Genomic DNA, 26,582 nt, shown 5'->3' with positions numbered 1-26,582 from the left:
CATTTACAAGAAAAGAGAAGCAGAGAGATCACTAAATAACAAATAAAATCACCCCTGAAAATAATGCCATAAATCAAAAATCCAAACCCTCGAAAAATATAACAGTAAAAATGAAGCAAACAAAACGAGGAGTGAAAACACAAAATCAATCCAGTTCCCTTTATAGAAGTGTGGAAGTCACTGTGTCGAGGTGGATTAATGAAAGAATAACATCCTTTAAATGAGCAAAAGCCTATGTTTAAAAGATAAAAATGAAGCAAGAAAATGATATGAAAGTGAACCAGTGAGAAATCTTAGAATGGAAATTATAGTAATAGATAAAAATGATTTTTTAATCAATCATGATATAAACTCTAGCCTGAAAAGAGAAGTGGAAGCAAATTAATGAGGGCAAGGACAGTCCTGAGAAGTTCATGCAAAATGCTGTGCAGAGAGAAAGAGATTTTAAAAAAATGGAAAATCCACTAGCAAAGGTGAAACCTAAACTGAGAGGCACAACATAGGTTCAATGAGAGTTCCAGGAGAAGGGAGGGATGGTGCAAAACAATATCCAGAAGAGAAGTTTCCAGAAATTAGAGAAGGAGAAATCTTGAAAACAAAGTGTCCTCTACTTATCAGACAGGGAAAATAAAAATAAGCTTACACCTAGCCATAGTCAAATTGCAGAACATCAAAAACATGAGAAAAATCTTACACTCTAAAGAAGAGGGCTATCAAATTTAGATTCAAGTCAATTTCCTATATCAACCCTGAATACCAGGAGAGAAATAAGCATTCAGAGAAAACACTGAACTATTATTCTAGAGAAAAGGCAAAACAAAGTCACTTTATAGAGGTACTTTGAAACCAGGTAGAAGATATGATATGTAAGAAACAGGTATGAGGTTGTCACTGAAATAAAAGTAGATATGTCATTAAAATATTTACTTAATATAGATGTATCATTACAAAATACTATCCTTATTATTCTAAAACAAAATTTATAGGTAATAGAATATTTCCTTTACATTTGCTCTAAGAAACATCAGTCTAGGGAAAACTCTCATGGTTGGAGGAGGGAGGAATCCCTCTGCAAGAGAGGAGCAGCAGGAGTTGGCAGTGCCTGGCTGAAGAGAGGGCTCCTGTGGTCAGATGGTCAGGAGATTAATTAGTTACATACAAAATGACTGAGAAAATAAGTAGATTGAGAATGTACAAACCAGGTTCTCACCATTGGGGATGGAGGTACATACATGGAAATGGGAGGTTGGAATAAACCATATGAGGCTGAAATGATGTGTACCTATGGTTTCTAATAGATAAATATATTTGTACTTCAATGTGGATACAGACAGGTGGAGATGTATAGATGTAGATATTCTAGTGTCTGCTCAGAAGACCTACCTAGCACATGAAAAACCAGGAGCAATGAACCCATCCAGCACCAGGGCTTGGTTTCTAAAAAGAGTCGGGGATTCCTGAAGAATGACAGATTATAGAGCTGAGTCTATGAAAATGCAAGCCTGGACCATTTTGTGCCAGAATGATAGAAACAATGCAAAAGACACAGGGTCCAGCTAGACAGAGGTCCCAGAAGCCAAACTGGGAACAACTCGAGCATCAAAATAAATAACGTTAAAAAGTTATAGCTCACTGAATAAAATAAGAACCCACGAGTCCACACTGAAATACATGCATGCATACATATATAGGTACATAATTTGAGATGTATCTCTGTTTCATCATCAGTTCCAAGGGCAGCAGCTGGCAAGGGACGGATTCTTCTCCACTGATATTGAGTAGCATGGAGCAGCTCTCAGTGCTGTAGCACTAAAATAGGGGACTATGTCCTCCAGAGTTTCAATAAAACCAGGAGCTCACCGCCAACTGCTTTCCAAATTCTTGTCTCAAATCCCAGTGAAAGGAGGAGGATTTATTCAAAAGTGAAGAATATAAACAGAACTCCAAGGAGGGGTGGGGAAGAGAAGACCCTCTATAGTAATTGCCCCTTGAGTGTGCTAGTCTAAGGGTTTATCTAGTACTTGGGTCAAGACTACTGGTTCAAATTTATGCTAATCAGGGTTTGGAATAGTACTGACACTATTGGTTAAAATTTATGCTAATCAGGATTTGAAAATTGCCAATGCTACTGGTTAATCCTGCATCCCATTCAGTTCTGCCCCACTTCCATTTCCCATGCCATCCCCCACTCAGGAGGAAGCAGGAGTTTGAGGTCCTCCAATCATGGACACTGGAAGGTTCTGAGCTATGGCATTAGTGGAGAGTCTGGCCAACACCCACCTGGGCCAAGCCACCATGGGGTGACAGGTGGGTGTACCCTGGCTTGCCTTAGCCCTAGTTCACTGCATCTCAGGTCTGCACTGACACGAAGGGCTCCTTGCTGCCATGCCCAGTGCTCCTCAGCTGTGCCAGCCCCCCTAGAACTCCCTCCACCACCCAGGGACTAGGTCTTGGCTTCACATACATACACACAGGGAAAAACCAACATTGTGTGTCTTCCAAAATGAGAAGTAACCAGAATCATCTTTGTAACATTCCTGCCAAAAATGCACAACCTTAACCTACTGGGGAGGAAACATCAGAAAACCCCAAACTAATGGAAAATCTTCAGAGTAATAGGCTTATACTGGAAAATCATCAAGGTCATGAAAGACAAGGAAATCCCTTGGGTAAAGTAGACTAAAAAGAATGATATCCTAATGAGTTGAGGAACCTTGAATTGCTTCCTTCTGCTATATAGAGCATTGGGACAAGGAGATCTGTGAATGGGGTCCATGGTGACATGTATAATGGCAGTGCAATACTCAATGTTAATTTTATGGCTGCAAGATATATACTATGGCTTAACATGTAAGTGAATTGTTTTCAGGAAAAATACACTGAAGTACTTAGCAGCAGGGGTATCATTTTTCTCTTAATCTCAAGTGTATTAGGAAAGAAAAAGAAACATATTTTTTCAGGTGACTCCATAGTCACTCCAAGGGCTCCATAGTCTTAAATTTTCTACCAATTATGGATCAGAAATATATTTTTAAAAATGCATCTGTACTGAACAAGCACAGACTTTTCTTTCCTTGTCTTTCCTCCCTAAACCATACAATCCAACAATTATTTACATAGTATTTACATTGTATTAGGTAAGGTAAATATGAAATATAATATTAAGTAATACCTAGAGATGAAAAGTATGCAGGAAGATGTACACAGGTTATATTTTGGTTCTATGCCATTTTACAAGACATGGGCATACATGGATTTTGGATTTTGTATTTCTTGGAAGCTACCCCCTATAAATACCAAGGGACAAGTGCTTACAAAAAGAGAAAAAGAGAATGATAAGGCAAATGCAGTAGTGTGTTTGGAGAAAAAAAAAATGCACAAGGGATATAGAACTCCTGAATGTAAGAGAAAGCACTTAGAAGGAAGTTGAATCTTAGACCAACTGATCAATTGACAAATCGCCAATTGGTATTTAGCACATTGGCCTTGAATCAAGTCATGTATCTTTCTAGGGAAAGAACCTGGCACAGAAAGCTGGATGCTTACGTTGCACCATGAAGGGGTTGAGGCAAATGGACTTGTGTTTTCCTCGCACCAGGTACCGATGGCACAGAGCTTTTCTGCAGTGCCTGTCTTCAGGGCCCTATTCAAGTGGATGCTCCTCTTTTACAACTGGCTTTAGCAATGCCCTCTTGCTAACCTCAAGTGAAAGTCATGGAGAAGACAGTCTAACCACATGATTTTTGAAAACTCTGAGTTAAAGGAGAGGCTAAAGGAAATAATTTGTAATAAAATACCCATCTCAATATGTAAATAGGTGTGGCTAAGCTAGAAAACAATAAAAATATCAGATAGTCACACCTCTATTTGGAAGAATTTTCATGAATGAGATGCCTAAAGATTCAGGCTGGTTTTTCAAAATGGTGAGCAACTTTTGGTACAAAGTACAACGTGAGTTCATTTTCCAACATACATGCATTCTTAGATAAAAGAGACATTTATCAAAATTGTGCAAAAACAAATGCCAATATCATGTCTTAAATATAATGCAGTGGAAAAAATACATGGAGAAGAATATATAAAATTCATTTTTCAATCTTCAAATGCTCAAGGGAATGACTAGCCTAAAACATGAAGTGGCCAGATGCTTTATGCCTTTGTATAGGCTCATCAGGAATGAGACAACTAGCTACAAGTTCAGATTTTTGCAGGTATGTTATAGGGCAATTCCAATACTCTGAGCAGCATTGCCCTTGGTGATAATGTGATCAGAGTGATTCCAGTAATTTTCGGTAAATTCCTGAACATAATGAAACATAATCTTCTCTCATTTTACAAAGTAGACACTGTCATTGGCAAAGTCAGTACAGATCAGAATTATGCACAAAACAAAAGTTATATGTAGTACAGATAGGATCCAGTTTCTGCTAATTATCAAAACGCTTTCCATCCACTTCAATGTCCATTGAGACATGTGAGATTCAGGCAGAACAAGGGACAATTCTTCATGTATGGGACCCATCCATATCCCTCCTACGTGCATTGTTGAAAGTCACAATAAGATAGCCTATCCACATAATTTTGGAAAAATAGAGATATCATATCCTAACTATAAAATTAAAGGAGAGGCTAAAAGAAATAATTCAAAAATGCACATCTCAAAATGTAATTAGGCATGACTAAGCTAGAAGACAATAAAAGATCAAAGGCCCCTCACATATTTCCAAATACCTGCTCAGCAGTGGGACTTCTCCAAACATCAAGGGGACTCCATAAACAATTGACCAGATGGGGAGCAGTGTCATCAGGACACAGTCCGCAGCTCTGCAGAGCGCTGACAGATGCCTGCATGCCTGTTGCAGTAGACATCAATCCTAAGGAAGGTTGGACCTTTCGGCTCACAGCTCTTCTTTTAAGCCCTCTACAGTGATATCCCCACCACAGGCAACTGATGAAACCATGAATGAGTGAACAGGTCACTGTTTTTGATTTGCTGTAACAAACAATACAGATGTTTTCTGGAAAGAGGTCAGTAAGTTCAAGTAACGGGAAGTGTAAATGGGAAGGGAACATGCCCTTAGATGCAGAGTTAGAAGCAGTCAGGCGTCACAGCTGGGGAACGGAGCCAAGTTTCCACGGCCTCCTTTTTTGCCTCTGCCATAGTCATTTCTCTGCTGTTCGACGGTCCCAACTTTCTCAGGCTCCAAGGTCAGTGATGGCTCTGCCTCCATAATCTCTCTGGTTCGGCTTCCCCTTCATCTGTACCCATGGACGAAAACTAGAAAGCCCTACAGGATTCCCCTCAGGACAGAGGGATTCCTGGAAGGAATCCTTCTGGAACTTCTCCTCACCTCTCTGGATGGACATCCATGAGTACCATGAGTGGTGGCACAAGATCATGGAGTCAGGGTCCTCGGGGAGCAGGATCCCAGATTCTTCATCTTTGTTCTATTTGATGAAAAATTCTGAGTGCTTAACACTTTGTAGTTGTTCAAAAATGCATACCTATGTTTGTTATGGTTTCGATTATTTTCTTTCCATGGACAAAGGAAAAAAAAATCAATAGCTTCTCAGCTGTTTCCTGGGCCTCAAAATTCAGTCTTTACAAGATGGAAGTGGGTCTGTGAATCTGTGAAGATTATTTTCACCTGCTAAACATTTTACTGTCAATCTTTTCATGATGATTTTTTTTTAAATTCAGCAAATCTGCAGCAATTTCAGCAATTAAATGCACTAAATAGAAGTAATTTCCCAAAGATAGAGGCAAGCAGATTATACACTTGAATAAAAGATCACAAACTAGATACCCCTTAGAGACTTACTTCCCAGTGCCAGGAACAGAATGCTCACCTCTATCTCTTCCAGGACAGGTGGATGCCATACTTGTGCAGGGGCCATGCTCATCTTCCCTAGATCCTTCCACTTCCAGTGTCTATGCTACCAAAACAAGCACTTTCCCAGAATGTGGGGGTCCATTTAAAAATGCAGCCCAAGAAATTGGCCTGTTCTTTCCTATTTCCCTAGTAAACTCGTACCCTATGGGGAGTACCAGAGCCACTGAATAAGGCTGCCGACTAAAGTCCCTTTTGCCTGACCCACTGGCATAGCTCACCTTAGCTGGGTTCAGCATCCAGACCTCTTTCCCTCACACCAAACAGAAATGTTTACATGAATCAGTAACGAACCCAAATCTCAGTCCATGGTGTGAGGTCCTCCTTTCCACACCTCCCTGCCCAGCAGTGTCCCTGCCCAGCAGTGTCCCTGCCCGTGCAGTCATGGATGGAAGACTCTTCCTGTTCCCTCAAAAAGCTGAAGTCCCATGGCATTGGATAAATGAAGCTCTTGCTTTTATTTCCAAAAGAATGTTTATTTGCAGCAAATATATCTTTTTCTAGGCCAGAGCCCCAGAAACCATAGGCTACATTCAAAAGGCATTCAATAAAGTATGTCTGAGTCTTGGAACACTGATGCAAAACAGATAGACCTCTATTTTCTCCATTCTCAGATCTTGGTATTCAACATAAGCATGAATATTCCTTTTCCTTCTTTGTGCTGAATGCTCACAGCTAAGCCAGTTAGGCTCAGCCTGTGAATGAATATAAGGCTGAAGACTCAATCATGGCAACTTCCGGAGGTCAGCTCTAACAGCCCCCTCACCCAGCCTAATGAGCATCTGGTGCTGCATTCTTCTCCCTCGTGTGTGTGTGTGTGTGTGTGTGTGTGTGTGTGTGTGTGTGTGTGTTGTTCCCTCCCGTGCTTGAGGGAAGAGATCTTATAAAACTCTGTCTTCCCTACCCCCCACATAGCTCTCCAAACAAGGAAAGACGCACACTAGTAACCTAAATCTTGTTGAACAAAGGAATGAATGAAATAAAGCACTCTGGCTCTGTTCCCAACTCTGGAAAAATAACTCTCAGCATATGTCTCCCCAGCACACTTGCTGAAACGTCTCCATGACACTCAGATGCTTGCTGCTGAGCCCACAGACCCCCATGCCTCTCCCTCTGTGCCGAACAGGAAGGAACCAGGTGTCCTCAACAATCCCCAGTGCCAGGAGGCAAGTAGTGCAGTCTCTGCAGATGTGCCAACTGACCCTGAGAGAGGGAGGAGAAATTATTGAAATAAATGAATTTTGAAAAGCATCCCACAAAAGCAGAAATGCTCTCGTGCCACCCCTCATGCATCTGGGATGTGACAGGTGGCATATACTGTAATTATCACAGACCACATGTGCAATGCCAGGACAAATGAAGAGTATTGATGGCAGTGTCACACAAGCCCAAAATCTTTGAGTCACCAGGAGACTGAGAGTCCAACGCTGGGAAATGTTCACTAAACCAAAGAACGTTTGTCCGACCCACTCCGATATGCTTGAATCCTACTAGTGAACAAACATTGGACTCAACTATAACACTCCAGAGTCCATAGCACCATCTTCACTATTAGACCCTGATCTCAAATCCTCAAAACTCAAGCACTCGTTAGATACAGGGGGGTCCAAGTATGATAAGGGATGACATCTGGAGCAGACACTATTGACATTCTAAGCTGCCTGAGTCACTGTCAGCAAGGAGCTGTCAAGTGGAGCCTGCTATTGAGTTTATGCCAAATGACTGATTAGGAGTGAGATTTAAAGAGTGATAGGTGAGGGTGGATAGGAGTACAGTGGACAGCCAGAGGTTTTTGTATCCGTGAAACGATACTAAATGTCCAGCAGCAGCAGCAGAACAATACAATCAAGTTGGTGTTTTGTTCACAAGTCAGAGCAAGGTTTCTCAGAAAACAAGCACCCAGGAAAGAGGAGGCCTGAAGCCACAGCATCAAGGACAGCCCAAAGAGACCCTGGAGGGAAACTAAATGCAACAGATGCTCCAGAAGTCTCTGAGAAAGCTGAAGACCTGGTACATAATGTTGTAATTTATACAGAACAACAGAGATGAAACGGCCCACCTGAGGGCATGTGGAGCAGGTCAGGCTGAAAGAATTACCACACCCAGGTCAACCCCCACGGGGGCCCAGCAGAGGAGTGGGCAGATAATCGCCCACGTGCTCTATGTCTCCTGTGTCCATAGGTGAGTGGTATGTGAGAAATAAATGCAATTGCGAGTGTCTCTGGTGAAATTCCCTTCTTGAGCTCTGAGGTATGATGGCTGCCTTCCATAATTGGAACCATCAAGTCACCAGAAGGATTTGAGAAACCCCCCTATCCACGTGCTGGTGGCAAAGAGGGAACAGTGGGCTCAAAGCCCCTGAGGGGAGGTCAGTGACCACTGTTTAATTAAGTGTAAATCTGTACTGTCACCACTAAAAACACTTGTCTTAGGGACCCAGTCCCTGAACTCCTATGAGCAGATTTTTTTTTTCCATGAAAAGGCCTCACCGTGGCCTCCTAATGTTAGTTCCGGATGTTTGATTCTAAGCACTTATTTCTGTTTCTTCCTGACTCCTGCTCCCACAAAATGAAACCTATCTCAAGAAGGAGGCTGATTGGCTGCTGAGACGGAGGGTCTTCTTGGTGACTCCCCCCACCAGTCCATCAAGCATGCGTGACATATTTAAATTCCACTAATGGGCAGAAATGGGACTCACGCTATGGCCACCCACAGGACTGACTAATGGTTATTGAGTTCAGACGTGGGGGTCCGGAGGAGGGGGCAGGGGAATGTGTCCTGAAGCAAATTTGATAATTCAGTCTATAGAAGCAAGACATGTACTAGAGAGACAAAAAGCACCGCAGAAGACATCAGGAGACGGGCAGGGCCTCTGCTCATGGAGCGTTCTGAGTAATTAGGGGGAAGGAGCTCTCATGAGACCAAACAATTCAGGGCTGAGTGGCTTCTTTACCCTGGCTGGACATTAGGGCCACTAAAGAGCTTTTAAGAAAGACAGTCAGCCTGGCCCCACCTCAAGATATTTCAATTCATTTGAAATTGGAGGAAGTGCAGGTAGCCATATCATTTAAAAGCTGTCTGGGTCTTTCATTTTAGTGTGTAGCCACAACTGAACCATTTATTCCAACTACAGGACCAGGGAGAGGGAGATCTGGAGAATAGGAGTGGTCAGGGAAGGTTTCCCAGAAGGACAGACAGGAAAGGAAACAGGAACCCAGGGAAAGGAGTGTGCCTGCTCGCAGAGGCTGGGAACACGCAGGGCAGTGGCACACACCTGATCTAGACAGGGGGAGGGCGGACCCCAGGTGGACTGGTCCTTCTCATGCACAACACATCCCATTGACAGGCACTTTTCCCTCGTGGCTTTTCTGAACTTATTTTGAAAGTGTCCCATATCTTTTATTGGCTCCTTTTAGTCATACATAACATCAGGATTCATTCTGGCATAATTATAAAAGCATGGAATAAGATTTGCTCTAATTCAGTCCACAGTACTTCCCCTTTTCCTCCCCTCCTCCCTCCCCCTGTTTCCCTCCCTCTACTCTGGTAATCTTTCTGCTGTTTACTTACTGTTTTTTTTAATTAGTGTTTGTGGATGTACATTATGGTGAGAATCACTGAGAGGGATTTATATATGTACATAGGAAACCTCAGTCAGATTCACTCCACTGCCGTTCCCTACCCTATCCCTCCTCCCTTCCTTTAATTCCATTCATCTACTCCTCTGATCTTTCTTCTATTTTTTATACAAGTCCCCCTTACTTTAGATTAGCTTCTGCATATCAGAGAAAACATTTGGCCTTTGACTCTTGGGGACTGGCTTATTTTACTTAGCAAGATAGACTTCAGTTCCATCCATTTACCAGCAAATGCCATAAAGTCATTCTTCTTTATGGCTGAGTAATGCTCCATTGTGTACAGGTACCATATTTTCTTTATCCATTCATCTGTTGAAGGGCACCTAGGCTGGCTCCATAGCTTGGCTATTGTACATTGTGCTGCTATAAACATTGATGTGGCTGAGTCACTATGGTATGCTGATTTTAAATTTTTTGGATATATACCAAGGAGTAGGATAGCTGGGTCAAATGGTGGTTCCATTCCTAGATTTTTAAAGGAATCTCCATACTTCTTTCTAGATGAGTTGCATTACTTTGCAGTCCCATCAAGAGTGTATAAGTGGACCTCTTTCCCCACATCCTCGCCAACATTTATTGTTACTTGTATTCTTGATAATTGCCATTCTGACTGGCATAAGATGAAATCTCAAAACTGTTTTGAAAACTTATCCTCCAATAAGCTAGAAATTCTTGAAGATATTGACAAATTCCGAGGGACATATGACTTACCAAATTGAACCATGAGGATATAGAAAAACAGATCAATATCAAGTAATGAAATTGAAACAGCTATCAAAAGCCTTCCAACAAAGAAAAGCCCAGGACCGGATGGATTGTCAGCCAACTTCTACCAGAACCTTAAAGAAAAACTAATACCAATTCTCCTCAAAGTATTCCATGAACTAGAAAAGGAGGGAATACTGCCAAACTCATTCTATGAAGCCAGCACCACCCTGATACCAAAACCAGACAGAGACACATCAAGAAAACTTCAGACCAATATCCTTGATGAACATAGATGCAAAAATTCTTACTTTTGATCCTTTCAACAACAACGTGAGGCAAGCAGGCAGGGAATACATAAGCATATCCATTTTGCAATGAGGAAATGGAGGCTCAGCGAGTTTGAGTGACTTGGGGAGATTGGTGTCTTTAGAACATTAGTCCCGTGATGGCATGCAGGGTGAATTACAGTGTGGGAGAGAGAATTCCAGGAGGTCCCTTAGAAGACTGATACCTTCCCGTAAATGGGAGGTAATATCAGGCCATCGCATGGTAGACGGCTCGGGAAACACAGTGGAGAGAGGAGCTAAGAGCCACCTTCCTGCTCTGTATCCCTCTATTTGCGTTTGGTGCATGAGCACCAATATTTAACACAGTAGGTTAAAGATGAAGCAGCTCTGTCTGATTTAAGAACTGGAGAGGCTGCAGGACAGAAAGGAGGTATATACTGACCAGATATGGCTGAGAGCTTGTCTTCCAGCAAGCAGAGGCTTGCTCTACAAGGAATCTAAGAATGGAGGAAGCTTCTAGTGGAGGGAACTACGTAATTGAGACACATTGATCTTTCCCTCTCCCGCACAACTCATTTTATCAGTGAATTTGAGAAAAATGACTGAGGGTGCTTTGACTTCACTAGCTATGGGAGCCAGCCAGTCCACGGAAAGCAGGTGTTCTCCCAAAATTCTGACCTGGGAGCCCTTCCTCAGGATGAAGCCTTGCCCCACTGTCTGGACTGGGTGGATGAGTCGCCTGATTCTGGGGCTTCAAATTAACAAACCCATTTGGTTAATAGAACCATGACCTCCAACTTTGCTATCAGCAGTGATAAATTTGACCTCCACTTTTACTCTGCCATCTGTAACTTATTCAGAGCCCCAGCAGACAGGAGAAGCCCTATTCATAAGACACTTCCTCAGAGACCCCCAAAGTTGACAGAATCATTGGAGCAGAAAAACAAATGGATTCTTGGCATGAACCCTATGACACAGGCTATCCCCAAATGAGCTTTCCGCCTTCCATAGCCATACAAGGGAAGGGACTGGTGACAGTCCTCCACGGAGCCCAGCAGCTTAATTAGTCCACCCACACACCCAGTGGGAAAGCTGCCTCTGAGTCCGCTCTGGGATCCACTCTGAGAAATGCCATCAAGTCACAAGAGAGCCCAGAGTGTTCAGGTGTCTTATTGAGTCACAGGCTGCTGTCTCCACCCAGTGCCTTCATCCATAGCAGCCCAAAGATGATTGACAAGTTCTCTTCTGCGGTGTTTACAGCTCTGAGAAATTACAGAAACCAAGATAAATATTTTAATATTCTTTACCTGGTTAAACAGCTTAACAAACCAGCTGATTCAATAGTATGCCTATACCTATGCAGTGTAGATGATAGTTTTTTGAGAAGAGTTCCTTCAATAAGGCTAAAGTCTGTGCCTTTTAGGGAGCAAGGGTCAATATTTATTCTCTGTTTTCTATAGGTCTTGAGACTAAATGACTAAGTTAATCTTGGTCATCCAGTAGCTGCAGGTACCTGCCAGTATCAGAAAGTATGTCCTCTTCACAAAACTGGGTCATAGCTCATTTATCAGCACCACTTCCCTTTCCCTACGACTCCCAGATCCAATGTACATGTTCATTCCAAGTACAGTTAAGTGTGTGACAGTTGGAGAGAGCAGACACTCATGTTTTTTTTATTATCATGCCTTTTTAAACAATATCTACTTTTGATGTTCATTTCAGCAATTTGCTCCCCATTTACCCCAGTTTCACTTCCAGGACCCCCTTCCTTAGCTCACTTCTGTGCATATCTGAATCAACTTGGCTGCGGTTCACTTCTATCCAATTTGCCGGGTTCGTGTCTTTCCTCCCTTCCAGCTCCTTAGAGCATGAGGGGAGGGGCGCGGATGGTGGAGGCAGGACTTTGACAGCTCCAAAGACTTGAATTTGGGAAGGTGCTAGTGCTCACTGGACATGTGTCCCAAAAAGTGCCATTCCGAACCTAGGGGCTGCTCCCTTGAACAGAGAGACTCCTCAGAAAGCTCAGTGCTACGAGGTGGGAGAGGGACTGTGTCATGTTTCACACATCTCTGCAGAGTGGCCCAGGAAAGGACTTGCCATTGAGGAGGGGTACTATTGCTGCTTCTGGGTTTGGGAGCCTTTTTCTGGCAGTGCTGTTCCTAACTTTCTTCCCTTCCCCTCTTTCCATCAGTAGATGTCTGTCAGTTCCCAGATCAACTCCTGCCTCCTCCAGGAAGCCTTCCTTGACTACACTTGCTAGAAGCCAGCGTCTCTACAAGAATGAAGTCCAATCTGGTCGAGAAGCACCTGCCACCTCTCCCACCCTAGAACTGATACCAATATCTGATGTTGCTGTTTAAAGAATTTTTTTTCCAGGTACAAATAATGGGAGCTAGAAGAGAAGAAACACAATAAAAAAGAGCCAAGATCAACATGAATTTTAAATTATGGTGCTTTACGGTGAAAATGAGAGGCGAGAAATGGCCAAGAATCATGAAAGAGCATTAGAGTTCACTGACTTTATTTGATGAACAAATTCTTTAAAAAGAAAGAAAGAAAGCTCTCTCTAATAAGCCCTACTTATGGGTTCTTATTGAAACCTCGTAGAGGCCAGGGATGCATTTCTTTCCTCTGAAAGTCAAAAACAATTCCTTAGGTTGGCTTGTCATCTATTTCCTTGTGTCATAGGTAGAAAAATACTCTTATAATGATCTCTTCCTTTCATTCTTTCATACCATCTATCTCTGTATGATATCAGTAACACTGAGTATTAGATTCTATCTACCAGCTATCTGTCTATGCAAGTGTTCAACCAGCTAACTGAAATTTCAATGAGCCACAGATTCCTAAATGCACATGATCTGTATCTTACAACCAGACACTCAAGTCACTTGCTCACCCATTCATTCAGTCCTTTGGAGAATGTGCACATAGCAGGCATTGTTCCCGACACCAGACCCACAGCAGAGAACAAGACAGACAAGACTTTCTTTAAGGAGCCTGTGTTCTAATGAGGAGACAGACTAAGAAGAAATAAGAAGATACACAATGTGAGGCCATGATGCTTTGAAGAAAAATTAAAGTCATATGAAGGGATAGACAGTGACTTAGGGTCTGAGGAGGTGACATTTGGGCAGAGACCTAAATGAAGTAGAGAAATGAGTGATGTTAACATCTGAAAAGAGAAGTCGCTGGGGCGAGGCACAGCTAGGGCCAGGCTGAGGCAGGAGTTTACATGGTGCATTAAACGAACAAAGTTGTGGCTGGAGCAGTTGGAAAACAGTGAGCAAAGAAGGAGACAAGAAAGAAATGAGACGGAGTTTGATGGAGGAGTGCCTGCAGACAACCGGGAGCACACATTGGCTCTGTTCTCAGTGGGATGGGAGAAGGGCTTCAGGGAGAGCCATCGTCTGATGCAAGTTGCATAATGTTCACACGGAGTGCTCCGCAGAGCTGCCTGGCACAGCCAAGAGTGGAGGCTGGGAGCCCAGGCAAGAGTCCCTCTTTCTGGTTCCCGCTGCTTCCCGGGTATCGTTTTCCCAGCTCAGCTGCAATCTGTTCCAGGGCAGACTGTTCTGGTCTATCTGGGAACCCTACTGCTTGGCTCCAAGGAACCTTCTAGAGCCCAAAACAGCTCCTTACATTCATTCCTCCTACTGTGTTCTTCTTTCATTTATAATCCAGTCAGATATGTCTGCCTTGCCAGTTCTCTGGCTTCATGCTCTTCCCCACACACACTGCCCACCTGCTCCCATGGTACGCCCTGCTCAGATGGTGCAAAGGAGCCAGCCACTGCCTCTTACACCCTGATCTCACTAAGGTGAAAGCGACAAGTGAAATCTCAATACTTACCCGGGGAGTAGTTCTTCAGTGTCTAATCCAAAGGAACGGACCCCCAGGAATAACTCAGAAACAACAACAGATTCCACACAAGGTATTGGCAAGATGTTAGTCCCTTCTTCAAGTTCTAAGAGTTGATCAAATTATTCTGTGCACTTGTATGAATAGACCACAGTGAATTCCACCTTTATGTATATCTACAAAGCATCAAATTAAAAAAAAAGTAAATAGAAGGAAGACAAGTAGAATAGAAAAAAAATAAGACTATATATTTGACAATATTTCAAATTCATCCAGTGCCTGGGAAGAAAAGCATTAAGAGGCTGTATTATCAAGGGAAACCATTTTACAGATGAGGAAACCGAGGTCCCCAAATTAGATGATGTTGTCAAAGAAACCACGGGATGGACTCATTCTAAACTGTGAAGGTGGTAAACATCCTTTGGGAATGTTGGAATGATAGCTTTCGTGCTGTTGCTATTATTTCACTAATTATTCTCTAGAAGTCTCTTCTCCATCTCCTTTAACTTCTTACTCTCTATGGAATCTATATACCCTGGCTCAGAATTGACATGTCTTCTAGAGTAGATGTGTGGGGATGAGCTGAGCAGAAACTCTATAGATTTGTTTATGGATCCACATTTGAATCAACAATCCAGTGGACCCAGCCCAGAATGGAAAGACGATCTGGCTTAGGAAGACCAATAATTTGGGCACTGATCCCTAACACCAGTCATTGAGTAGGTCATCCTTGTTGTGTTACTTGGGGACATGTAAGAAAGCATGCTTTTAGTCACAAACAGGAAGAAGAGAAGCCACTTGACTTGCCATTCATACACTCAGGCACAGCTTCGGTCCTGGCTTAGAAGAGGACCCTGGTGACCTCCAAGGATCCTGTCCTTCCAGCGTACTCAGGAAGAAGGCAGAACGCTGTGGTCTGCAGCCTGGAGAAAGGTGGCACCAATGAAGCAGCAGACTACGTACTTTTGTGATTGCATAAGCGGAAAACAAACTGCTCAATGAATGACAGGCGCTGCACAGATGCCACCTATTAAATAATTAAAATAAAACAGAAATTAAAAATAAACAGCGGGAAATGATTTGAAAAACAACCAAAGGAAGCAGAAAGAGTAACTTGGGAATGGAGAAGTGAGTAAAATTAGATTTGAGTCATTTCTAAATTCAATTGTGTCTAGATAAACAGGCCGTCTTTCTCCCATTGTCAGTGTGGAATAAACACTAGCTGAAGCTGAAAAATCCTAGAAGCAAATGCCACAGGAATGCAGCAGCCATGGTGTCATTTCCAATGGGCAGGTAAATGCCCAGCATTTGCTGATGAAGGAAGATGAGAAGATTTTTTTAAAATGAGATAGAGGAAAAGAAAATGAAAATAGAATTTGTAGTGGTCAGCAAATGCTGTGTAATGAACAATCACAGAATCTTCATAACACAGAACAAATATTATTCTCTCTCATATTTGGGTAAGTTATGGATCTGTGTTGGGCATAGCTAGGTAACTGCTTCAACCTGCAGATCAGCTGTGCTTGACATATCTCAATTGAAATTTGGACTCTGCTCTATTTAACATGTGCTTCATTTAGGAGGCAGGCTAACATGGCAACAAAATCCAGTGGAAACTTGCCTTATGATAAAAATAGAAATGTCAAGAAGGGGTGTGGAAACACACAATCCCTCTGAAGCCCCAACCTGGAACCTGCACACAGTCACTTCTGCCTACATTGCATTAGCCAATATCAACGGGAGGGAAAAGTACACTTCAGGCCCTCTGGTACCTGGAACTTCAAAGTCACCTAGGAAAAGGCATGGATATGTAATTGCAATGCAGGGTATAATGAAGAACTGCAAGCAATGATTCAGTCTTCCTCAAGTTTTATTTAACATGATGCTTTCTAAAGATTTTTTTTCTGGAGTCCCTCAAAATAATGATATAAACCCAGTATTGCAAACAATTGCCCACAGGTTGAATCCAGCCTACCACCTGGTTATTTGTGTCAGGCAAACTAAAAACATTTTTTTAAATATTTTTAAATCATTGGGAGGGGGGATGTCATGAACAGAATTAAATTTTGTAACACATGAAAATTATCTGAATTCAAATATCAATGTCTATAAATAAAGTTTTATCATACCATAACTTCAGTCACTCATTTTTGTATTATCTGCGCTTCTTTTGCACTGTGATGATCACCAGTTACAACAGAGAGCATATGGCCGGCAAAGTCTAACATACTAGCTATCTGACCTTTTAAAGAAAAATTTTGCTGAGCCCACTACTGTCCAATAAAAGAAATTGAGACATATATGTGACTTCAAGTTTTCTAGCAAGTGTCTCTAAAAGGTAAAAAATAAATAGATAAAATTAGTTGTAATAATATAATTATTCAACCCAATATATCCAAAACAGTACATTTTTTAAAAAGTATAAATGAGAGCTTCCAAATTCCTTTCTCATACTAAGTCTTTAAAATCTGGAGTGTATTCTATACTTACAGCACACTGTGCTTCAGACCAATCACATTTCAAATGCTCAGTAGCCATATGTGGCTGAGGGACCATATTGGAAAGCACAAATGTAGGCCACTTTTATCCCTTCTTCGAGAAAACTAATCCTGGTTTTGTTGGTTTTTTTTTTCCCTAAATCCCTTCTGAAGCCAACTTATTCCAAATTATCTCTTAGTTAGAATGACTATAGAATACATATGTTCAGCCAGCATTATGTTATCTCGTGCCTTGAGAAGTGTCCTACCCAGAGCAGATGCTCAAAGAATGTTTGTTGGATAAATAAATACATGGGTGAGTCAGGCCCTCTTTCTGGAGTCCTTCTGTGGCTCCTCCCTGTGTTTGACTCCTTTCCCTCCAACTAGGCAGTCCGCTCATGAAGTACAATGACCAAGTGTCTCCTAGTGGACGACCCCCTCCTGCAGACAAAACTAAAGACTGTTTGAAATATTAGATATATTTAAAAACATTAAAATAGAGGTTGACCCTGAAATAATCCCACATGTTGACAATGGTGGTGGGGGAGGAGAATGAATTTTAAATCAACGGTTATAACTATGCTTGACGACATAGAGAAGAATATTCATCAAGTAAATAAAAAGAGAAAATAGAAGGAGAAAAAGAAACTATAAAAAAGAACCAAATGAAATTATAGAACTGAAAACTAAAATTATCTGAAATAAAAAGATAAACACTCCTTGACTGGTGATAGGGTAATGCCCCCTCAAAAACATTTGTAAATCTAAACTATCATAAGACAAAATGCAGTTAATATACTTAACCCATGAAATGTTGCAGCTAACAGCACAGCACCTGGGAGTACTGATCGCTTCCCCTCATAAGTGCATGGCTGAGGCCTGAGGCTTACTGCCGCTGTCCAGCATCACAGAGTACTGAGGTTCACCAGCGTGGGAAAAGACCAGACTCAAACTTTGAAATCCAGTTTCTACTCAACGAATGTGTGTAGCATCTACACCATCACAAAGTCAAAAAAACTAATCAAATAATCATAAATCAAGGATGCCTATATTCACTGGGCAGGTATTGCAAATACCTATGTAGAAAATCCTATGGAACCTGAAAAAAGAAAAACCTACTACAATTTGTATGTTATAGGATATGAGCTAAATGTTTTTAAATCAATTCTATTTGCTCACAATAAGTAATTAGAAATTAAATTTTAAAAAACTACATAATTTACAATAACAACCAAATCTATGACACATTCAGAGACAAATTTGACAAAACAAAAGCAATACTTATACATTAAAAGCTACAAAATATAGCTACAATAAATTGAAGAAAACCTAAATAAATGACGACTACTGTTTCTTGGGTAGAAAAATTCAATATTTTTAAGATCTCAATTCTCTTAAAAATTTGTCTATAGATTTAACACCATTCCAATAAAAATTGAAATAGATTTAAATTGCCAAGTTAATTCAAGAATTTGGCAGAAATAGCTCAGTTGGGAGAGCATTAGACTGAAGATCCAAAATTCATATGGGAACTTAAAGAACATAGAATACCAAAATAACTAAGAGGATCAATGTTGAAAAACTTAATACTACCTGACTTCAAGATTTATTTTAAGGTATATTAGTTAGCTTTCCATGACTATAAAAAAATACCTGAGATAATTAACTTAAAAAAATAAATGTTTATTTGATTTCACAGTTTGGGAGGTTTCAGTTCATAATTAATTGATCCCATTGGTTTTGGGCTTGAGGTGAGGTAACAAATTATGGCAGAGAGCATGTGGTAGAGTGTAGCTTCTCACCTCATGATCACAAGAAAGCAAACAGAGTGCCCAGTGTCCCATAGTCCCCTTCAAGGACATATCATTAATGACATAAAGTCTCCTACTAGATCCCACTTCCCTTCATCACCTTGCAATAGCACCAAATGAAGGACCAAGATTTAATACATGGGAATTTGGGGAACATCCAGACCCCAAATATAGATTAAAGTTATAATTATGACAGTATCATATAGGCAACAAGATAATCAAATACATATAACAGAATAGAGTCCAGAAATGGATTTACACATTAATTTTCAATTGATTTGTAACAAACATTTAAAATTAATCAACTTAAAAAGTATAATATTTCCAAAAATGGTACTCTAACAATTAGACATGCATATACATTTATCAATTAATTAATCTCAATTCGTTAATCATATAGACTGAAATCATATTGATCATATCATATACAAAAATTGGGTCATAGAAATAAATATAAAATCTAAAATTATAATACTCTTGGAAAAAAGGATTAGAGAAAATCCTTTTTTACTTTAAGTTAAGCAAAAGTACCTTAAATATGACACCAAAATTAGAATCCATAAAAGGAAAAAAATCATGATGATGAGAATTTATCTAAAATAAAAAACTTTCACCTCTCAAAGACACTGTTAAGAGAACAGGAAGGCAAATTACAGGTTGTACACTACATATCCACTAGAATAGCTAAAATTGAAAATAATTACCATCTCATAGCAGATGATGGTGAAGATACAGAGCAACAGGAACTCTCAGATACACCCAATCAATGTAAAATGGAACAACCACTTTGGCAAACAGTTTTATATTTCTTAAAAATTTTTAAATGCACATGCTATGTATACACCAAACATGCACCTACTTATTTCACTTACCCCTGGAAAATTAAAGCCTATTTTTATCCAAAGGCTTATGCATAAATGTTCATAGCAATTTTATGTGAAATTGCCAAAAAACCCCGGAATCAAGTGTTCAATAGATGAATGCAAAACACATGATGAATTCTTGCAATAGAGTACAATTGTGCATTGAAAATTAATGAAATATTCCACACACGTAAACATGGAAGAATTACATAATGATTGTGAGTGAAAGATACAGAAAACAAAAGAATAGATAGCATTTTTCCATTTATATCAAATTCCAGAAAATACAATCTCTTCTATAGTGACATAAAGCAGATCAGCAGCTTCCTGGTGGACTGATGAAGAGATGAAAAAGAGATTTTACAAAAGAGTATGAGGAGGCTTTAGGAATGATGAATGTGTCCATGATCTTGATCATGATGATGGTTTCACGGGTGTACATGGATGTAAAATTTAGAAATTACATACCTTAAATATGTGCATCTTATTATACTTCAGTGAAATCTCAGTAAAGCTGTTAAAAATAAAATATGTAACTAGATGCACTGACTAGTACATTTAAGACAAAAGAAGAATCAGTAGATAAATCAAAAGAAATTATCCAATTTAAGGAAAGTGGGGAAAGTAATAAAATAAAGAAATCCTCACTGATCAATATAAAAAAATCATTCCTAAAATTGAAGTGCCACAAAAAAGAGAAAACAAAAGAGGATGGTAAACAATTTGAAGAAATAATTGCAGAAAATCTTTCCTATTTGGTCAAAAACATAAATTTGACTTTTCAAACTCAATAACCTACATCAAAACAAAAAATTCTGTACAGCAAAGGAAAGAATACAGAAAAAAGTCCACTATAACATGTGAGAAAATATTTTCAAACCATGTATTGAACAAAGCATTAATTTATAAAATATATAAGGAATGCTTACTAACCAATAGCCAAAAAAAATTTAAATAAATAATGGGCAAAAATGTGAATACACATCTCCCTAAAGATTTACACACATAGTCGATAAATATATGAAAAAGTGCTCAGCATTACCAACTATAAGGTAAATGCAAATCAAGACCACAACAAAATATCATTTGACATTCATTAGGATAGCTATTATTTTAAAAAAAAATCCTAAATATTTTAGGCAGCTTTTAGTTGTTGTGACAAAATAACTGAAAAAATCAACTTAAAAGAAGAAAGATTTCCTTTGGCTCACAATTCCAGAGGTTTCAGTCCATGGTTGTCTGGTTCCATAGTTTCTGGGCCTGTGGTGAGGCAGACCACCATGGCAAAGAGATATGGCAGAGAAAAGCTGTTCACCTCAAGCCAGGAAGGGGAAAGAGAGTAAAGAAGGAATGGGGACAAGATATACCGTTCTAGGACACACCCAAGTGACCTACTTCCCCAATTAGACTCCACCTCCTGTGAATTCTACCACCTTTCAATACTTCATTCAAGTATAAACCCCTCAGTGGATTAATCCATTGATGAGATCAGTGCCCCCATGATCCAATCACTGCCCTAAAGAGCTTCCCCATGCCCACACTTTGTTGCATTGGGAATCAAGCCTTTAACACAGGAGCTTTTAGGAAACACCTGAGATCCACACAATAATGACAAACACAGGCAAGCTTATGGAGAAATTTGAACTAGTGTATATTGTTGGTAAGAATGTAAAATGGTTTGACTGCAATGGAAAACAGAATGGCATTTCCTCAAAACATAAAAAAAAACCCAGCAAGAATTACCACATATCCACTTTTCTGTATGTTTCCAAAATAATTAAATCAAGATTTCTAAAAGATATTAACACTCCCATATTTAGGGCAGCATTATTGACAATAACCAATTTATGGAAATAGACTGAATGCCCATGGACAAATGAATGAAAAAAAGAAAATGTGAAATATACATATATACATACAACAGAATATTATTCAGTGCTTAAAACGAAGAAAATCCTACCATTTGCAAGCCCATGGATGGACCTGGCAGACATTACACTAAGTGAAATAAGTCAATTACAGAGGGACAAACACTACATGTTTCTACTTACATAAGGTATATTATGGTTTGGATATGAGGTGTCTCCCCAAAGCTCCTATGTTGACACAGAATTAGGCAGAGGTAAAATTATTGAATTAGGAGAGCTGTAACCCAACTAGTCCCTCCTGCTTTGACTAGACTGGATGGTTAACTGTGGGCCAGTGAGACAAGGCTGGAGGAGGTGGTTCATTGTGGGCATGCCTGGGAAGGCAATTTTTTTCAGTTGGATATGATTTTATTAGCCATGTCAATAGTGAACACAAACCAAAGGCCATCTTCCCTATGGCCCCTTGCTCTCTTCCCTCTCTGCTTCTCTGGAAAACATGTACTGAATAGCATTCCTCTGCCACGATATTCTGCCTAGCCTCGGTCCCCAAGCAATGAACTTGACCAACCATGAATCAAACCTCTGAAACTTGAGCCAAAATAAACTTTCCCTTCTCAAAGTTGTATTTGGTCATACACTACAAAGCTGACTAACACAAGGTACCTGAAATAGTCAAACTTCTAGAAGCAGAAAATATAAGAGGGGTTGCCAGGGCAGTCAGGCAGAGGAAAATGAAGCATTGCTCAAAGGGGGATAAAGTTACACTCTTACAAGATGAATAAACTGTAGAGATCTGCTGGGCAACATAGTAACAAGAGGGCAGAGCAAATCTGAAGAGGGTAAAAGGGACAGGACACAAGGAAACTTTCCAAGGTGATATATATGTTTATAATTTGTTTTAGTGATGGTATCCTGAGTATATGCATGTGTCCAGACTTATCAAGTTGTACAGATTTCATATATACAGTTTTTATGTAACAATTATATATCAACAAAGCTGGGGGTGATGCTCAGCTAGCCTCAAGGGTAATTATGAAGGGCTGGAGTTGTGGCTCAGTAGTAGAGCACTTGCCAAGCATGAATGAGGCACTGGGTTCGATCCCCAGCACCAAATAAATAAATAAATAAATAAATAAATATATATATATATATATATATATATATATATATATATATTATCTATCTACAACTAAAGATTTTTTTAAAAAAAGAATAATTATGAAAATTACATTTATGCAAATCATGGTTAAACTGCTGAGAACCAAAGATAAAGAGAAAATATTAAATGTAGCTAGAAAACCAAAAGAAACCACACATAGGGGAACAAAATTTCATGACTCTCAGTATTTAATGAAAACCAAAGTAGGCTGCAGTGGTACACCATTTTTTTTCTTACATACATAACAATAGTAGAGTGCATTACATTCATAATTATCCATTCACAGCACAATTTTTTGTAAATCTATATATAAAGTATGTTCACGCCAAATTATGCCATTATACACGAGCTCTCTTATTTTTTTGCATACAATTCTTAATACACCTTTATACCACCATTTATCATATAAGGTAAGTTGACACCAAAATCACATCTTCATACATGTATCTTGTATAATGATGACTGTCTCCTTCCACAATCCTAGCTATTCCCCTTCTTCCTCCCTTTCCCTCCCACCCCTATTCCCTATCTAGAGGTAATTTTCCTCCTATGCTCTCACTCCCTACCCGACTTTGAGTCACCCCACTTATGTCAGAGAAAACATTCGGCATTTGTTTTCTGGGGATTGGCTAACTTCACTTAGCATAATCTTCTCTAATGTCATCCATTTCCCTGCAAATGCCATGATCTTATTCTTAAATAATGAAAAAAAAATCTTAGAGTAGTTTTGATTTGCATTTCTCTAATTGCTGGAGACGTTGAACATTTTTTCTTATATTTGTTGACTGATTGTGTATCATCTTGTGAGAAGTGTCTGTTCAGTTCCTTGGCCCATTTATTATTGGGTTGTTTGGTTTTTTTTTTGTTGTTGTTGTTGTTTTGGTGTTTTTTTTTTTTTTTTTTTGGTGTTTAGCTTTTTGAGTTCTTTATATATCCTAGAGATTAGCATTCTTTCCAAGGTGCATGTGGTAAAAAATTTCTCCCAAAATGTAGGCTCTACATCACCTCACTGATTGTTTCTTTTGCTGAGAAAAAGCTTTTTAGTTTGAACCCATCCCATTTATTGATTCTTGATTTTAATTCTTGTGCTATAGGAGTCTTATTAAGGAAGTCAGAGCCTAATCTGACATGATGGAGATTTGGTCCTACTTTTTCTTCTATTAGACAAAGGGTGTCTGGTTTAATTCCTAGGTCCTTGATCCACTTTGAGTTGAGCATGGTGAGAGACAGGGTTTTAATTTCATTTTGTTGCATATGGATTTCCAATTTTCCTAGCACCATTTGTTGAAGAGGCTATCTTTTCATCTCATTCCAGTCAGAATGGCAGCTATCAAGAATAAAAACAACAATAAGTGTTGATGAGGATGTGGAGGAAAAGGCACACTCATACACTGCTGGTGGGACTGCAAATTGATGCAGCCAATATAGAAAGCAGTATGGAGATTCCTTGGAAAACTGGGAATGGAACCACCTTTTGACCCAGCTATCCCACTTCTTGGTCTATACCCAAAGGACTTAAAAACAGCATACCACAGGGATATAGCCACATCAATGTTTACAGCAGCACAATTCACAATTGCTAAACCGTGGAACCAACCTAGATGCCCTTCAGTAGATAGTGGCTAAAGAAAATGTGGTACATATACCCAATGGAATATTACTCAGCAATAAAAGAGAATAAAATTATGGCATTTGCAGGTAAATGGATGGAGTTGGATAATATAATGCTAAGTGAAGTTAGCCAATCCCCAAAGAACCAAATGCCAAATGTTTTCTCTGATATAAGGAGGCTGATTAATAGTGAGGTGGGTGGGGGAGCATGGGAGGAATAGACAAACTCTAGATAGGGCAGAGGGGTGGGAGGAGAAGGGAAGGGGTTGAAAAGATGGTGGAATGAGATAGACATCAACACCCTAAGTACATGGTGTGAATATACTTCATATATAAGCAGAGACATGAAAAATTGTGCTCTATATGTGTAATATGAGTTGTAATGCATTCTTCTGTCATATATAACAAATTAGAATAAAAAATAATGAAAAGAAAAACAATTGTCAATTTAGAACTCTATATCCAGCAAAAAAAAATCCTTCAAGAATAAAAGTCAAATAAACATTTTTTTAGACAAACAAAACTAAGACACTTCATCACCAGGAAAACTTCACCAAAAAAGAAAAAATATATATAATGTCCTTCAGGCCCAAGAGCAATGATACCAGATGAAAACTTGGATATTCAAGAAAGAATGAAGAGCACTAGAAATAGGCAATATGTCAATAAATAAAATAACTTGTTATTTTATTTTTTTAAAAAATACATATATTATGTAAAGCAAAGATTATAACATAAAGAATGAAGGATACATTTAAAGGTTCTTTACATAAAGGAAATGATAACCTTATGTAATTTTTGAAAACTAAAGATGTATATTAGAATTCACAGAACAATTCTTCAACCTCTACTGACATTTGGGGCCAAATAGTTCTTTGCTAGAGGTGGGGGGACCGTGCATTATTTGATATTTAGCAGTATCTCTGGCCTCTCTCTATAGACCCACTAGAGGCCAGTAACACTCTCCAGTTGTGGCAACCACAAATGTCTCCAGACATTTCCAAATTCCTCTTACAAACAAAATTGTCCCTAAGAACCACTACCAAAAAAAAAAAAAAGACTAAAAAATATTGTAAAGGGATATAGCTAAAAACCAATGATGTCGACTGCAATTGACTTCTATCAAATATTCTGTTAACCCAAAATAATTGAGGAAAGAACAGAAGAACAAAAAGAAAATGAGACAAACATAAAACGAAGAGCAAAATGTTAGGTGTGACTGCAACTACATCAATACCTACCTTAACCGTAAATGGACTAAACACTTCAGTTAAAGGGAGAAAAATTTAAGAATGGTTATAAAGAGCAATACCCAACCATATGATGTGTGTAAGAGATGGACTTTAGAAGTAAAGGGACAGATGGGTTGAAAACTAATGGCTAACTGGATATTTCCCATGCAATGCCTGATCCTAAAAGATGAGTGGCTATATTAATATCATACCTGTATTTTAAGACTCAGAGCACTAGCAGAGATAAAGAGAATTCTTTTTATGAAAGTAAAAGGGACATTTTATTAGGAAGACATAACAATGATGAATGTATAAAGTAAATGAGACAAAAGTTGTTATAATTGAAAGGAGAAATATGCAAATACACAATTATAATAGGAGATCTTAATATACAATATCAGCAACTGATAGAAAGTTCCAGTTCTCTATCAAGAGGTAGTTCCATACAAAATCATCCCACCCAGTCTCCTCAGTAGATACTGGGGTGAACAATTGCTGCTTAGTCTGGGGCAAGGATATATTAGTGAATGGAGAGTTGTTGACTTGGGACACCTGTGGGCAGGCTCTATTGTATTAGTAACTTTCATTTTGTAGCTGTGATTTTCCACTATGGCTACACCTTATAATTCATGTGAGAAGGTTTTGAATAAGACCTGTACTTGGATATAACCACTAAAACTTTTTGTTTGATCAATCTGAAAATGGCCCCAAGCACCTACAGTTTTCTTAGCTGTCCATGTGATAGAAATGTGCACTGGTTGCTATATTATCTCATGTAATGACTTCTGAGAGCAAATTAGATTTAGATTGCATCATCACACTGGACATAGGTACTGGATTTTTGAGCACAGAACTCTCCCTAGTATTGTCTCCTCCACCCATTCATAAGCAGTTGAGATTTTGGACACAAGAACAGAAGTTTACAGGTTTCTGTGCTGAATGCTGTTTTGTCACAATCAACTCTTCTCACTGCCATGATCCTCTATGACCCCACTCCCTCTCAAGTCCTCTTGCTGTTTGAAGTGAAGATTACAAGTGCCAATGGTCTTTCCTAACTCAGGGTTGTTAAAACTCTGCCCATTTCCTTGGGTAAAAAAATCATAATCTACACATGCATGGGTTCCTTCTGTAATCTGAATGAAGAATCTGCTCTCTTTTTGCTGGAAATGTCCTTTA

The sequence above is a fragment of the Spermophilus citellus genome (genome assembly GCF_964194105.1).
Source record: "Spermophilus citellus genome assembly, chromosome: 13".
Taxonomy (NCBI): domain Eukaryota; kingdom Metazoa; phylum Chordata; class Mammalia; order Rodentia; family Sciuridae; genus Spermophilus; species Spermophilus citellus.
The sequence above is the reverse complement of the archived record's forward strand: the minus strand, read 5'-3'. Positions refer to the sequence as shown.